The 6,090-nt window shown below is 32.7% G+C and overlaps 1 non-coding gene across 1 annotated transcript; it reads right to left on the reverse strand.

Moving 5' to 3' along the window:
- Nucleotides 1-1,405: 1,405 nt before the first annotated feature.
- On the reverse strand, nt 1,406-1,512 carry LOC111753361 (U6 spliceosomal RNA). Its single transcript, XR_002788168.1, has one exon. It is a non-coding gene; the product is annotated as a U6 spliceosomal RNA (small nuclear RNA).
- Nucleotides 1,513-6,090: the final 4,578 nt, after the last annotated feature.

Genomic DNA, 6,090 nt, shown 5'->3' on the forward strand with positions numbered 1-6,090 from the left:
TTAAGTTTTCTCCTAAGTAGTATGTAGTGACCTTCTTTATCTCTTTGGTTCATTCTTGGTTGAAGTTCACATTGTCTCCAAACAGAATAGCTGCTCCCACTTTCTTTTGGGTTCCTGTTGCATGAAGTATTGTTTTCCATCCTTTGTCTTTCAGCCTATGAGTTTTCTTTTGTGTTAGATGGGTTTCTTGCAGACAGCACAGAGTTGGATAGTTTTCTTGATCAATTCTGTCTGTTTGTTTCTTTTATTTGTTGATTTGAGACCATTTACATTAAAGGTTATAACTGTTGTATATTGGTTTGTTGTTGACATGTTATTTTTCTACTACTGTAGCTTTACCTTTCCATTCTGTTTAATTGTCTGCCTTGCTTAGTGGTTTTCTCCTATGTGTTTCTAGAATGTCTTTCAGTATTCCTTGCAGTGTTGGTTTGGTGATGATGAAGTTCTTCAGCTGTTCTTTGTCATGGAAGTATCTTATTTCTCCATCCATTTTGAAGGACAGTTGTGCAGGGTTTATCAGTCTAGGTTGGAAATCATTTTCCTTTAGGATCTGAAATACTTCACTCCGTGCTCTTCTTGACCTCACTGCTTGTGTCGAGAAGTCTGCTGTGATTCTGATAGGTTTTCCTTTATAGGTGATCTGTCTTTTCTCTCTGACAGCTTTTAATATTCTATTCTTATGTTGGATTTCTGGGATGGTGATGATTATATGTCTGGGTGTAGTTTTATTTTGGTTATGGCTATTTGGAGTTCTGTATGCATTTCTAATCCAAATGTCAGTTTCCATTCCCATGTTTGGGAAATTTTCAATTATTACTTCTGTAAATAGCTTCTTGATATCATTTGTGTTGTGCCCATCTTTTTCGTTTATCACTATCAATCATATGTTGTTTTTCTTTGCATCCTCTTGTCGCTGTTGAATTGTTATTTCCTGATTCCATATTATGTTAAAAATATTTTTCTTTTCATTTTCACTAGCTGCAATCTTGTCTTTGAGATCTGAAATTCTATCTTCACTGTCATTGAGGTGGTTTTTACAACTTTCAATGGAATTTTTATTTTCTGTATATCTCTTTGAATCTGTTTCATGTATTCTGTTTGTTTCTTATATTATTCATCCTGGGATTCTATCTTTTTGCATTGTTCCTTTAATTTTTTTAACTGTTTCTTTTTTAGATGTGTTAAGCTTTTATTCCATTACTTTTATCATTTATTCTTTTCCCTGGGAGATTATTTCTAATTTGAATTCCTTTATACTTCCAGGAGTTGCTTCTTTATTTCAGTTGCTCTTTTTCAGGTATTTCAGGTGTATGGCTTATATTTTCTTCTATATACATGGATGCTAGGCTTTCTTGAGTTGGGCTGGAGGTTTGGGATTGCATTTTGGTCTTTGTCTTGTCATTTTAAAAATATGGAATGCTTCAAGAGTTTGTGTGTCATCCTTGCACAGGGGCCATGCTCATCTTCTCTATATTATTCCAATTTTAGTATCTGTCCTGCTGAAGTGAGCACGAAATGTGGTATTTTTATAGAATGGAATATTACTCAGCTATGAAAAGGATGCTCTTGAAGCCTTCATAGGTAAATGGAGACAACTTGACACTATACTCATTAGTGAAATAAATAAGAATCAAGTTATAAATATCACATTGTGTCTCTATTGTAAAAATTAATAAGAAATGTAGGAATAATAAAACCCAAAATGTGTAATTGCTATTGTAAAAAAAAGAGGAAAAGAAAGTGCTCTAAATGATATAACTGCATGTATCTTTAAGTGTGTAAGATTGATAACTATATTACTAAGTTTTTGTTGGATCATTGAACAGCTTAAAAGATGCATGGATATTTTAGTTCACAGTTTCAACAAACTGATCGCATGTGAGTTTGCCTGGTTCCAAGACACAAATGGCATCATGTGAAGAGCATGGTACAGGAAGACTTTCGAACCTATCCTAGTGAGGAAGCAGAGAGAGAAGGGAGGAGCTGGAGACTGAACTGTATGTTGCAAGGTCACCCCAGTGAGTTACCTACAACCAGTCCCCACCTTCGAAAGTAAATTTACTGTAAGTTCATTGATCCATTGACATTTTAAGTGTAAACCATAGCCCAAGCACCTTTCTTCCTTCCTTCCTTCCTTCTTTTTTCTTTCCTTTCTTCTCTTTCATTCCTTTTTTAATATATAAGAAAATGAAGAATTGATGTGACATTATATGGAAATGCCAGCAGGTGTCTAATTTCTAGTTGTTAATCTATACTGTTAATTTGATTTAACTTGTATAAAATTTGGACTTTAACCGAAGACTTACTTATTTTTTCTTTGTACTACATTGAAAACAACTGTTGTATTTTCTTTTTTAAAAATTAATTAATGCCAGAAGTTATGTATACTGCAAAACTGAAAATGATTCATATGATTATTTCAAATATTTATTTTGGAAGCCAGAAACAAAAATAAATAATACAACAAGGGATTAATAAGGGATGTTAGGAATTAAATATTAATAAACTATGATGGGAGGTCAAGTAACAAAACAGTTTGAGATGGAGAATTATCCTGAGGCAGGTCAGAAAAATCACAAATAAGGCAATGAAGGCACTGACTCTAAAGATAGGCAATCTCACTATGTTTTTTATAGAGAACAATAGATGTTTTAGAGAAAATTGTTAAAATAACTACATTGAAGTGACATGGTATGGCCAGGATGCTGATGTAAATCCCAACAAAGCATGCATCAGGTGTACGAAACTTGTTGAAATGAAAGTGTGTACAAGGAACAATAATAAGGAGCAAGTAGAGAAAAAACATGCTTGTGAAGAGGAGAGATTTTCCAGGCAGGAGGTCAGCTTGTCAGCTTGGTAAGACAGCATCAGCAAACACAGAGAACACAGCAAATTAGGTAAGTTAGAAAGGAAGAAAAACGAGAAAAAAAATGATTCTTTCATGCTGAAATCAACAATAAAACAGAGATACCTTGTCTTTTTCTTTCTTTTTTTTTTTTATCTACACTAATCCATCCTCCTGCTGTGATCATTTCTGTATTCTTGTTCAAACACAAAAAGATACATCCTGTCATTTTGAAACCTGGAGCTACTTAGATTTAAGCACAAGTTTGTTCTTTATACCAAAAGTTTCTTTGAAATCAAATATCATTGCACATATTTAACAAGAAAGAGTTCTATCATAGTGACCTATTCTTGCCATCAGATTTCATCTGTTTTCAGTAAACTCAGTAGTTTATCTTTAATATTGTTTACCTAAAAGCTATTTTAGTGTCAATATCTTCTAGGAAAAGTGAATATACTACTTGTTTTCTTTATAGAGTTTTTCTTCTAGTGAATAAAAATATGAAGAGATGGTTATAAATACAGTTGGATAATGTCAGGACTTTAGAAATGGAAGTTTTAAGGGATAGGAGAATTGCAGTTTTATGAAATTTGGTAGGTAAGATACTCGGCGGAATTGATATTTGAAGCAAGACATGAAACTGTTGAGTCTGAACACTGTGAATTTACTGTGGAACAGCATTGTGGAAGAGAGCAGAACAAGGGCTGTAATATGTTCAAGAAAGTCACTGGTGTAGCTGGGACTTAAGCTCAGCGGCATAAGTGCCTGCCTTGCAAGCAGGTAGTTGTGAGTTCAATCCTTGGTACTGATAAAAACGAAAAAGACCAATAAATAAATAAATAAATAGAAAGTCACTGGAATAGAAAGTAGAATTCTGTAAAAAGGAGCACACAGGAATAAAAGGATGCAGTAGGGCCTTATACGATATCAGTTAGTTGTTGGCAGTTATTCAGACTTAACACAAGAAGTCACTGAAATGAGCAGAGAATACGATCCACCAAGCACAACAGTGTCACTGTTAAAATACACTGAAATGTTTGTAAACAAAAATGAAAAAATCATTAAAAGCTATTGCAAAAATCAAAGTGTAAAAGATGTTGCTTGGGCTAGAGATATAGCAATGTAAGTAGTTTAGGACAGTCACAACTCAACAGATTCTGAGTAAAATTTGACATTAAAACTGAAGGAATTTAGAGAAAGTGTAAAAAGTCAACTAAAGCCACAAATTTTATAGTTTGAAAAAATGAACAAAGAGAAAGCCACCATCTAAAGAAATGATGAACATTACTGATTGACATACTTGAGGATGTATTGGAAACTAAATCTCTGCATCTTAAATCTTTATTCCTATTAAAATTCAATTTCAGCTGTTTAGTAAATACATGAATCTATGAGACTGTAGTTTAGCAGACATATTAAGGCTGGAGATTTAAATTTGGAACTCAGGAAATGTTTACTTTTCCTCAATAATCTCTTTTAAATGTGACTAGCAATTTTACAAAGATAGAAATGGTCTTGCTTTCAATGACCAAGTCAAATTAAAAGGAAAAGAAATACAATTCTATATCATATCACACGATCTTGGTTAACAACAGACCATATGTACAAAGATGGTATTGTATGATTATGACACGTAGTGGTATCATAGCCATCTTACTTTGGATTAAATCAACTTTAGAGGTTCACACAAGGAAAGAAATTCCTTAAGGGTGTATTTCTCAGGAATTATACTTTTATCAAGTGATATATAAATGCCATAGTGTATTATTAATATACTTGTAAACTAGAAAGCCAGGGATCCAGTATATAAACAAATTAGTGTTGAAATATTTTTTATCTCAAAGAGGATGATGTTTAAAGCTGAAAAGAATTAAATAGAAATGAACAATCATTAGAGACCAGAACCATTTAATCAAGACAATCAAGAAAATAAAGGTTTTTAAAGGGAAAATAAATAAGAGAATTTTGAAAATAGAGTAAGAGTTGTGCTTTCTTCAGTCTACCTGGATTCTTTCCAGGGCCTTTCTCTGTTTTATTCTATCTTTTATTTGTGAATATTTTCTTTCACAACACAACCCTCTCTTCTACACTGGGCTACAAGCAGAGCTACTCATGTAAAATAGAGGAGCCTTCACTTCCTGCAGGCAGGGTGACCGCAGACCAGGGTTCTCAGTGCAGGTGCTTGTCTCAGGCCCTAGAGCATGGTGATCTCCTAGAACTCCGTGATTCACTACTGCCTCACACAAGCATGCCTGTCATCAACTTCCTTTTCCCCATGACTGCTCTCCCTGACACTGCTTTTATGAAACTTCTCTTGTGCTACAATGGTTAGCTTTAGCATTCTTCATCCTCACAAAAGTTTCGTCAGCACAGCTTGGAGTGAATGAAATTTCCTTGATTATTCTTCTAATGAAAGTACGTTCATGTATTTGTTCTGGTGTATAATGATTTGTAATGCTTATTCATTAATTGTGTTTTCTGCCCCACTACATGTATTTCTAGCCCCCTGATACTCTTATAATTGGTAGTTACCAAGGTTCTCCACACTTTGGTTTCTGAATTCTCAAAGATTTTTTAATTTGAAAATTAAATTATAAGGAAAAATATAAATTATGACATTCAGGCAAATGCTTTTTAGAAAATAATTTTGATGTTCCTTATGTGGTGATTTCTGTCATAAAGAAGCACATTTTGAAGAACTTAAAGAGGAATGTCACTTTCTTATATTGTGACAGTTTGCTAACTCATTTTTAAAAATGGATTGATAATTTTATTTTTAAAATTGCATATGTATATAAATAAATAAAAACATTACCTTCCAATCTTCGTGAATCTTAATTATTTTCCTCTTTATCCTGATTATGCAGGAATTCTGGTAATAGGATAAATAATAGAAAGACTAGCTGACAGATTGTCTAATTCTATCCTTTATAGGACATAATTCCAAGTCTTATTAATTTATGTACTAATAAGCTTATATTGTGGTTGGTTATGATCATGAAAATCAGACTTCTCAACATTTTATAGGAGACACCCCATTAACCAATTTATCAGTCTTCAAACAAATATAACATAATTTCTAAATGCTTGTTTATTCCTCTGTAAACCAGAATAAGTTTGAATTAAATTGTTTATTACATATATAGCATTAAAATATTGTCCAAACTATTATTTATCAAATAAGTTTTAACTATCTTATTCTTCTTTTCATGCTATAAAGTTTTCAATGAAATGTCTAATATTTA

The sequence above is a fragment of the Cavia porcellus genome, unplaced genomic scaffold (assembly GCF_034190915.1).
Source record: "Cavia porcellus strain 051 isolate PalLab524CR breed Dunkin Hartley unplaced genomic scaffold, mCavPor4.1 scaffold_8, whole genome shotgun sequence".
Classification (NCBI taxonomy): Eukaryota; Metazoa; Chordata; class Mammalia; order Rodentia; family Caviidae; genus Cavia; species Cavia porcellus.